Below are 11,492 nucleotides of genomic sequence, written 5' to 3'. Positions count from 1 at the left end.
TCAACTTATTAATTTATTCCGAATTCTTGGAAGCTATCAACATATCATCAACATATAGGAGAAGATATATAAAGGAACCATCTTTAAGCTTGCGCAAATACACACAATGATCGTACTTGCTTCTCTTGTACCCTTACCGCAACATAAACTTGTCAAATCATTTGTACTATTGTCTAAAAGATTATTTCAATCCGTACAATGATTTTTCAAGTTTGCACACCATATTTTCCTTTCCAGCAACTTTGAATCCTTCTGGCTGAGTCATGTAGATTTCCTCCTCCAAGTTTCCATGTAAAAACGCAATTTTTACATCCATCTGAACTAGTTCCAAATCTAACTGTGCTACCAAAGCCAACATAATTCTAATGGAGGAATGTTTTACAACTGGAGAAAACACTTCATTGTAATCAATTCCCTCTTTTTGAGCATATCCTTTGGCCACCAATCTTGCTTTGTAGCGAACATCTTCTTGGTTAGGAAATCTTTCTTTCTTTGCAAATACCCATTTGCACCCAATTGCTTTCTTTCCCTTCGGGAGATTGGCCAATCTCCATGTATGATTCTGATGAAGGGACTGTATTTCATCATTCATGGCAATCCTCCACTTATCTTCTTCTGAACTTTGGACTGCGTCTTTATAAGTGGTAGGAACATCATCAGCTACAATTGAGGCGACACAAGTAACTGTCTCTATAAGACGAACATGTTTTGTTAATGTCCTTTTGGCCTGCGGGTTGCTATTGATTCAAGTTGTTGTTAAGGTTCCTAAGTTGGAATTTCCCTCTCTACTGGCTCTTCTTCCAGATGATAATCTTCATTTGTTTCCTCCTCTGCTTCTTGTGTAGGAAAAATAAATTTTCCCTCAAACTCCACCTGCTTAGAACACCCTCATTTTGTTTGGTATTTTCTATTACCTTATTTACCATAGCAGATTCATCACAGGTAATATCCCAGCTGAATATTACTTTCTTTCTCATAGGACACCATAAGCGGTATCCTTTGACACCAGAAGTAATCCCCATAAAAATAGCCTTCTTTGCCCTTGGATCCAATTTTGACTCTGTCACATGATAATATGCAGTTTAGCCAAATACGTGCAAAGAGTCATAATCTACAACATGCTTTCCATATTATTTTTCAAATGGTGTCTTTCCGTCAATAGCAGCAGATGGTAGACGATTAATAAGGTGGCATGCATATGTAATTGTCTCAACCTAAAATTCTTGGCCCAAGCCAGCAATGGACAACATGCACCGTACCTTCTCTAGTAAAGTCCGGTTCATACGTTCTGCCACTCCATTATGTTGTGGTGTATGTCTGACAATAAAGTGTCGGACGACGCCATAATTTTCACAGACCTCATTGAAACGATCATTTTTGTATTCACCTCCATTGTCTGTGCAAATACATTTGATCCTCCTGCCTGTTTGATTCTCCACCGTTGTTTTCCATTTGAAAAAAATTCCCAACACTTCATCTTTCCTCTTCATTGTATACACCCACACTCTTTGGAAAAAATCATCAACAAAGGTTACAAAATAGTGCTGCCAACCCAATGAAGGTGTTTTGGAAGGACCCCAAACATCAGAGTGTACATAATCCAAAATGCCTTTAGTATTATGGATCATTGTACCGAATTTAACCCTTGTTTGTTTCCCTTTGACACAGTACTCACAAAACTCCAAGTTGCAAGTCTTTACTCCTTTTAACAATCCTTGATCTGATAGAGTTTCAAGGATGTTCCTCCAGCATGCCCCAAGCGCATGCGCCATAGCCTGGCTGCTTCTGCCTCTTTGTCGTCACTGGATGTCACTGTCCCAATAATTGTACTACCACGATAGCGGTACATATTATTGTTCTTCCGATTGGACTTCATTACTACTAGTGCACCGAAGCATATTCTCATCACTCCATTTTCTGCAATGATTTTGAACCCTTTTGATTCTAGGGCTCCCACAGAGATGAGATTCTTCTTCAAATCCGGTACATATCGATCATCTGTTAATGTTTTGATCATTCCATCATGGTTTATTAATCGTATTGAACCAATGCCATATGACGTAAGAGGGCTGTTATCTGCTGTGTGGATGACTCCATATTCTCCTTCTTGAAAATCCACGAACCAGTCCCTGTTGGGACACATATGATAGCTACAAGACGAGTCCATCAACCATATGTGTGATGATGTTGATGACTCTGTTGAAACTAATAAGAAGTGTCAATTATCACAATCAGCTACATTTGAATCTATAATGGCCTTTCCATTGTTATGTTTGACCTTATTCTTCAACTTCGGACAGTCTTTCTTCTAGTGCCTCTTTTCTCGACAAAAGGCACTTTTATCTTTGCTAGGTCTAGATCTTGACTTGGATCTTCCCTTCTTTGTCCTCGTTTGATTTTGAGGATGACCCCTCACAAACAGGGCTTCTCCTTCTCCGCCCTTCTGTTTTTCTCCCTTTATTTGTTCATAGCTGTACAAAGTCGAACAAACTTCTCTGAGAGAAATTTCGTCATTTCCATGGAGTAGAGTAGTTTCAAGGTGCTCGTACTCATCAGGAAATGACCCCAACAACATTAAGGTCAAGTCACTATCATCAAAAGTTGCATCCATATTTTGCAAATCTGTGACTGACTTGTTGAAACTGGTGATATGTTCATTCATCGTGGTACCAGGAACATAGATGAAGCGAAACAGTCTCTTCTTCATGTACAATTTATTTTGACTATTTTTGTTCAAAAATTTATCCTCCAGTTCTTTCCATAATTTACTTGCAGATGTTTTCTTTATGTATGGATATTTCTGCTCTCTAGCAAGGTAGGATCGAATGGTACCGCAAGCAACACGATTGATAATTTTCCAATCTTCTTCTCCAATTACATCTGATTTCTTTTCTTCAATGGCAAGATCTAGCCCTTGTTGAAAAAAGGACATCTATAACCTCGCCTTGCCATATCCCAAAATGTCCTGACCCGTCAAAAATTTCTACCGCAAATTTCGCATTTGACACAATTCTTGTCATAAGCGAAGATGCCAACGAAGACGTATTATTGACACTTGATGTAGATTCTTCTTGTTTATTGTCTCCCATTTTTGACACAAATATTATTTTATAGCTAACGACACAAATCAAGATTATTTCCTTTCTGGCGTGGAAGATCAGACTAAGCTGCAACCTCAGAGCATACTCAGACAGAACCGACTCAGTTACCAAGATAAATCTTTTCTGATGTGGAAGATCAGACTATGCTGCAACCACAGAGCATACTTAGGCAGTACCTTGGCTCTGATACCAATTATTGCGGAAGTCAAATGTATATAATGTGAATGAGTCACAACTACTAGACCAAAAATTATGACAGCGACTAAATAATAAATAAGACAACAAAGCAACAATAAAAGGAACACCAGAATTTACGAGGTTCGGCCAATTTTACCTACTTCCTCGGACACAACCAATATTTATTCCACTCCTAAAATACAAGTGAAATAATACTAAAGAGAGAAGATAAAAATGTCTTAAGAAGATAAGAAGGAAAATGAGAGGTGTGTCTTAATCCTAAACAATAGGCCTCCTTTTATAGGAAAAAATTCCTATCCAAAATTGTCACCCACCGATGTGGGACTTTTGACAATTTCAACAGTATACGCAGAAGCTAATGTTGCAGCAGATGCCTTGGCTAAGCATGGGATGAACCTCACACCCTCAGCTAGACGGCATCCATGTCATCCCTTATATCACTTATCTCCCCCTCCCTTTGCTTTATCAGCTTTCAATAAGGACTGTTATGAAGACTTGATCGTTGAACAATCTTGGCTTGTAATAACTATAACTGTTACGTTACTTAATTTCTTATATAAGTATCCTTATTAGCAAAAAAAAACATTAATTATATTGGTGTTAAGTTTTTGTGAAAATTATACTACATCACATATCATGACTATGAGAAAAGAAAATAATAGATTCATACTATTTAATTTGCTTTAGCTTAAGATAATGTCAGTGATGTCAAACCAGATTTGCTTGAACACCCTGATGACGAGATCATATGATACTCATCTGAATTCAAAGGAAAAATGGAAAGCGAGAAGTTCTTCCAAATCCTTTGATGCCCTCATATTATTTCTCCACTGTCATTGACTCCCTGAAATCTCTTTGTGGATCGGATATTTAGATGATTTGATCACCACTGCAAAACTTTCTGAAACACTACAGCTCCTCTCTGAACAAACACTCTTTCTGCTAACTCCCTTGATCCTCCATTTGTTATTCTATACTAGTCGGAGTATTAGTCATCACTACTCAAAAAAACTTGGGAAAAATTCAGAATTTAATGTCAGGGGGCATACTTAATTAAGTAATACTAGCATTACTTCCTAAATGAGCTAGCACATAATCTCGAAAACTAAATACTCTAACTAGGCAGCGAAAACAGGGAATCGACGCCAAAACAGGAATAACAAAAAATTTGGCAGAACTTTCAGTAGTATTAAGTTTTAGTAGTACTACATAAACTATCAACGGCCATCTTTAATATGTCGACCACATATCCCTAGCTAGTTAAAAACTAGTATTACAGAAACATAAGAAAAATTCAAAATATATTGATAAATCATAGGAGTAGTATTGTAGAACAGGTTTGTGACTTTATCTAAGAGCTAGCTTGGGATTACTAAACTACATTATATATCTAGCAAATATATCCTATGACTAACAGAAATTGATTGTATCCAGATCGACATCTTCCGCGGAAGCCCAGAATGTAGCATGTTGATTGTCTTCGACTTGGTATTCCATATTCTCTTCATCATCCTTTGCTATAATATCATTCGACGACATCATTCCGTTGTCTTCAGCTTGAACATCTTCTGATTGCAGAACGGAATCAATGTATTCTTCAAGTAAATGGACTTGAACTTCATCCCCCTCATCTACGCAATCTTCAACATACTCCTCATGATCATTCACATCAACAATATCCTCTGTGGAATCCAACAAACCAAGTACATGGTCTCTAACTTGATCTCCCTCTACATATTGGATAATATTATTCTCTTGATCATCCAGCTTTGCGATAGTACCATTCGACCTTATACCATTGTCTTCAACTTGAACATCTTCTTGCAACACGGTGTTGATAAATTCTTCAATATCTCTCATATTCTCATCATTAACTACCTCATCAATATTGTTTCCTTTTTTCTTGTCACCAGGTTTGCCCTTCTTCTTGATCTTACAAATTACGAAACCTTTGTTCTTAATCTCCCTAGCAGCCAGATAACGATCAAACAAAGAGTACTCTGTCATCAACCACTCGCCATTCACATTGTTTGACGATTTGTTAGCGGGGATGTACTTCAAACTTTTCACGTATCCCATGAGTCTTCCTTTATCATCAAACACCTCTCGGCCTTTGCCTTGAGGCTTCCAAGTGCCCTTCCCGACAGTTCTTGAAACTCTTTTCCACGTTGGCTTCTCTTTCTTCTGCGGCGTTATGAAGTAACGAGTGTTGTTGTTGTTGTTTACCTGATCATAAGCTTCGAAAATCTGCCATGGCTCCTTGTCGGCGTAGAGATCCGCCACCTGCATGAGTTCATTCTGAGAGTGAAGTGGCTCGTCTCTCACAAACCCTATTAGATATACTTGAGCACTTCCCTGTCCGTCGGATGAAAGCGATGACCCATCGGGCGAGAAAAACACTTAGCCTGATAATACTCCATTAATGAACAGTACTACTGCTGCGAAGAAATTATGAGTAAGGAAGAAATAGTAGAATGGCGGAAACCCTACTAAGATACAGTAGCTAGCTATGAATTGATGGTTGAGTTTTGAGGTACTCTATACTTATAGGCTATAGCTATTTGGAGTTGGATATATAGCTTATTTTTCATGCACGATTTGTTTATTTCTTTTAGGGTTTTACCTGGAAGCTGCTGATTGGTACAATATGTGGAGAAGATCGTGATCCTATTTACTTTCCATACGTTTATTTCATTTTTCCCATTTTTTTGTTAGCATATATTATTATTTAGAATGTACTAATTTTTCTTATTTCCTTTATTTATATCTATTTTGTGATTCGTCCACTAATTTCTTCCTTTTGGAATGTTTAGTGCTTCTCTAATTAAATCTATTTTTTGATATATGGCTTTAACTTTCCTTTTCTTTAATAATCTGTCTCCTAGTTCAAAAAGCTTTGTGAACGAGGGAATATTTCCTTGAGACGTAAGCAAGTTTTGTTTCCTAATCTTATAATAGTATTTATTTTTATATAAATGATAATCTATGTGTATTTTGAATATCAAATTTTAAGTCCGTCAATTTTCCTCTTCCTTGGACTACTTTGTAAATTTTCCCTAACAAATTTATTTGTCATTCCTATTTTTTTTCAACAAAAAGAAGAATCATAGGTAAGAAAATTAAGAGTTACTTTTATTTTTAAAATTCATGAGGTTATTGTTTGGAAATAATTGAACTGCGCGGGAAATAAGAATATTCATTTAATATCATTTCTTGTTGTACATATTAACAAATAAACCACCACATATATTTATTGTTAGATATTGACTGAACTCAATTTTGAGGGTAAAGTACTCTACTAAGAATAGTAATGGTCTTTTTTACCATACCCTAAAGTTTATTTTAGGAACCAAGACATCCTTTTTTCTTCTTCTTTTGCAATTACGAATAACTCCTATACAGTGATAACATATTGCTTTCTACGTACTCTATTAATTTAGTGAGTTATAAGTATCAACATAAACAGTTAATAATAATAACAAAACAACGTAACATACAGTAATGAGTTGTCAAGAGCTCGTTAGAAATTCAACCTTTGTACTCAGGGGTGCAAGTTTCGAACTTTCTCACTCAGTCCACACTTTTACCCTTTGCTAGTACTTAAAAAAAAAAGGCAAGTCAACTCAAGCAAAAGAAAATTCAACCTTAGTTGACCCTTTTCCCTAATAAACAACATAATAAAATTTCACGATGGTTTAAATCCAAGATCAATTTTAAGTTGTTAAGACGTCCATTTAGATTATCATTATATAAAAATTAAAATAAAAAGGTAAAATCTACGTTAATTTAGCATGATTTAAAGATAGGCAAAAATCAAATAATCCAACCTAATAATATTAATTAGATGCAGAACATTCTTATGTTACCCTAAATAGTTTCTTTCTATCGTTGTTATATTGTGATTCAAAATATAAAATATGAAGAATTTCGGAGATATATTGGTATCATTTATCTTGTAAATCTACTAGATGTATAGTGTTATATCTGTCAAGAGTGGATCTAAAATATATGGGGAGAAATTCAAAAATAGCCAGATTTACAAGTGGTCATTCAAAAATAGTCACAGTTTCAAAAGTAATCGCAATTTAGCCACTTTTCATGTAAAGATAAATCTGGATGAAAACACTATTCAAAATCCGAAATACTCCAGCATAATATACTGGAGTTCCAGCATAAGTATACTAGACCTCCAGCATATTATAATGGAGTTCCAGCATAAGTATACTAGAACTCCAGCATAATATACTGGAGTTCCAGTATAATATACCGGTCCAATATAATATGCTGGAAGCTCATACACAGGTGCTCCAATCACTAGTATATTATACTGAAACTTTTTGCGTGTTGGAGTTCCAGTATAATATGCTGGAAGTTCATACACAGGTGCATGATCTCTAGTATATTATGCTGGACCGATCCCTATTGCAGCAAAATAGTGGCTATTTTTCAATGACTTTGCAAATACTCACTATTTTTGAATGAACAGTCCAAAAACTGGCTAGCCTGTGATATTTTAACGAATATATGTAGACTAATTAGAACTAGGGAGTGCCTCTTTCTCCAAAATGCAATGTGCATGTAAGGGTTAATTTGGTACGTTGGTTTTTCTATTTTTGTTTAAGATATTATTCATATATTCGACCTCAATTTGGCTAGGACTAAGAAAGTTATTATTGTTGTTACGTTGTTTAAGATATTATTCTTTTCAATTAAGAAACCTTCTAAAAATTAGATACAGGAATTTTCTTCCTATATACGTATATAACGACTAAATTAAGGGTTCGGCAGTAGAAAATAATATTTGAAAGTATTTTGTAACGACCCGGCCGGTCGTTTTGAACTTTTGCACTTTGTTCGCTAGTTCTCGGGCATGACTTTCCCCGTGTAACGTATTATGACTGATGTAGATTGTTGGTTTTGGTTTTAAGGAAAAATCGGAATGAATTTGAAGGAACAGTCTTAGTTGAAAGCTTTGAATTTGAAAGGTTTGACTAAGAGTTGAGTTATTTGTATATGAGCTCAGATCGGAAACTTTATGATTTGGATAGCTTCCTTGGGTGATTTATGACTTAGGAGCGCGATCGGAATGCATTTTGGAAGTCTGTGGAAGGATTTGGCTTGAATTGGCAAAGTTAATATTTTGGCGAATTCCGGTTGATAGGTGAGATTTTGATCTGAGGGTTAGAATAGAATTCCGAGGGTGGTTGTAGCTTCGTTATGTCATTTGTGATGTGTGTGCAAAATTTCAGGTCATTTGGACGTCGTTTGGTCGACTTTTTGATCGAATTCGGATTTCGAAAGTTTTGGAATTCTTAGGCTTGAATCCGAGGATGATTTGATGCTTTGATGTTGTTTTCAGCGTTTCGAAGGTTGGAACAAGTTTGAATTATGTTATGAGGTATGTTGGCATGTTTGGTCGGGGTCCCATGAGGCTCAGATATATTTTGGAAGATTTTTGCATTTTGATTATAAGCATGTGATGATCCAAATGCCCATTTTTAGTTCTAGAGATCGAAATTTGATTTTGAGACTTCCGGAATTTTGATAATGAATTATAGGACTGATCTGAAAAGTTTGGTCTAATTTCATCAAGTCGCGATTGGATTTTTGACACGAAACATGAGTTAATTGTTTAACGAGCAAAAAGGGTATTGAATTGAGCAAATGAGCTCCGAATTGAGTTTCGACTGAAGGGCTATGTTCGTATTATTATTTTGACTCATAGAAACAAAAATCATCGAATTCCGAGTTCGTATGATGGAGTTAGAGCCTTTTTAGTGAAAAGAAAAGTTGCTGCAATTTTCTGGGCAGTTTCTGCATTTTTCGCACGTGTGAACAGTAACCGCACCTGCGTGAACACTATTTGTGTACAATACGATGTACAGTAAACATGAGTGAACAGTAACCACACCTGCGTGAACAGTATTCGTGTACAGTAAAATACGTGAACAGTACCCCATATATAGTACCCATGAACAGTACCGTGAATAGTACCCATGAACAGTAAATGCGTGAACAGTAACCGCGAAAATTTCTGGACAGTGTATGATTCGGGCAGTCCGAGAGTTTTCTCATTTTGGAGCTATGGAGCTCGGATTGAAGCGATTTTTACCATATGGATTGGGATAAGTGTTCTCTATCCAAAAGTGATTATATTTAATGATTCCATGGTTATTTTCATCAAGAATTAGTGAATCAAATGAAAGAAATTGGAGGAAATTGGTAAACTTTTCAAAAACGAAAATTCTAGATTTGGAGGCCGAATTGTTGTCAGATTTTGGTAAAATTCGTATGGTTAAACTCGTAGAAGGATAAGGGACCCGTTGATGTAAAAATTTCTGAGTTTCGAGAAGTGGGCCCGAGGCTCGGATTTTGCTAATTTTGGGATTTTTTATACTTTTCGATTGTTTTCGCTTGGGCTTTGCTCCCTTAGCATATTGTGATGTATTCGTTCTGATTTTGGATAGAATCGACTCGCGTGGAGGCCAATTTGAGGGGCAAAGGCGTCGCGAGTTAGAGATTTCGCCGGTTCGAGGTAAGTAATGATTGTAAATACTGTCCTGAGGGTTTGAAACCCTGGATTATACGTCGTTGTGTTACTTTGAGGTGACTTACACGCTGGATGACGAGCGTGGGGTAGAGCACCGCTGGGGATTGTGACCTAGTCCATCCCGAACGAATATTTTAATGCGTATTTGATAGTTAATTGTTTGACATTATTATATTTTTGGGTTGTATGCCATGTTGGGGCCTTGTGCCGACTTGTTGAGACCCTTAGGGGCATTTTTACTATCTTTCCTCACTCTATTTCTTTGAAAGCATATTCTCAGTCATGTTTTACCTGTTTACTGCTCAAATCTGGCTTTATCACTATGTTCTTAAAATGTGGAAATTGTTTTGGGCTGAATTCCCTATTTTACTGAGATAGACCGAGAGTTTGATTGTGAGATTGATGACTGAGATAGACTGAGAGTCTGATGGTGAGGTTAATGACTGAGAGAGGCCAAGGGCCTAGTTGTGAGGATTATATATCTATGGATCGGGCTGCACGCTGCAACAATGTATATATATATGTATATGGATCGGGTTGCACGCCACAGCGATACTTATATGGATCGGGCTGCACGCCGCAGCAATATAGCGCTTGGGTTGTAGGAGCCCCTCCGAGTCTGTACACCCCCAGTGAGCGCAGTCGACTATTTATATAGATCGGGTTGTGAGCCACAGCGATGCATGGATCGGGCTGCATGCCACAGCGATGCATGGATCGGGCTGCACGCCGCAGCTGTTACTTTGATTTCAGTTATTGTGAGAGATATACGAATCGGGTTGCACGCCGCAGCGGTTATTATATGGTACCAATTGAGCGTGAATGCTGAGTGCGAGTACTGATTGGCAAGAGTTGAGTCATGAGTGACAGAGAGGCTATCCCGAGGGGCGATAGATATATACATGCATATGAGTGGTGTTTTGCCTGAGAGACCTATTTATGAACATATTGATTTCACTCCTCTTAAAATGAGTTTCTATCGAATATGTTATTTTATTGACTATTTTCACTCATCTTTATATTGAGCCTCTGTCGGAAAGTTGCACAAATATTTTAAAACAACTTTTATTTAAACTGGGGTTTATGAGATGTTCATAAATTAATCACTGATTTGACATTGGTTATTTCCACTGAGATTTTCAAGTTATGAAGTGTTTGTGATTACTGTTTTGCCCGAGGGGCTGTTTTACGAACTATGTTTTGCCCGAGGGGCCGATTATGACTTTAATCTCTATTATTATTATTTTAAATGGTATTGAGCCCCTACTGAAGCTGTTGGAAGGTATTTCAAATATGATTTTTACTAAAAGCTGGATTTTAAAAGGGAAGATTGACTCGTATTATGATTTGAAAGCCTGTTGTGTTTATTGAACTACGTAAATGTGGATTCATTGTTTCCTACTGCTCAGCCTTTATTTACTCTTATTACTTACTAGGTTGGAGTACTCACATTACTCCCTGCACCTCGTGTGCAGATTCAGGTATATCGGAACCCGGTAGCGGGTGTTGATAGCTCAGCCGCGGAGTCATCAGAGTTAGCAAGGTGGCTACATGACGTTCGCAGCACCACTTCCTTCCCCTCATTATTGTTACTGTATTTAGTACATTTTTAGACTTTTGTTGTATTCAGACCTTGATAGTTG

At 36.9% G+C, this 11,492-nt stretch overlaps 1 pseudogene; it reads right to left on the bottom strand.

The window, feature by feature from the left end:
- Positions 1 to 4,651: 4,651 nt before the first annotated feature.
- LOC142162361 (uncharacterized) lies at positions 4,652 to 5,719 on the bottom strand (annotated as a pseudogene).
- Positions 5,720 to 11,492: the final 5,773 nt, after the last annotated feature.

Source organism: Nicotiana tabacum, chromosome 7, assembly GCF_000715075.1.
Source record: "Nicotiana tabacum cultivar K326 chromosome 7, ASM71507v2, whole genome shotgun sequence".
In the NCBI taxonomy this organism is placed as follows: domain Eukaryota; kingdom Viridiplantae; phylum Streptophyta; class Magnoliopsida; order Solanales; family Solanaceae; genus Nicotiana; species Nicotiana tabacum.
The sequence above is the reverse complement of the archived record's forward strand: the minus strand, read 5'-3'. Positions and strand labels throughout refer to the sequence as shown.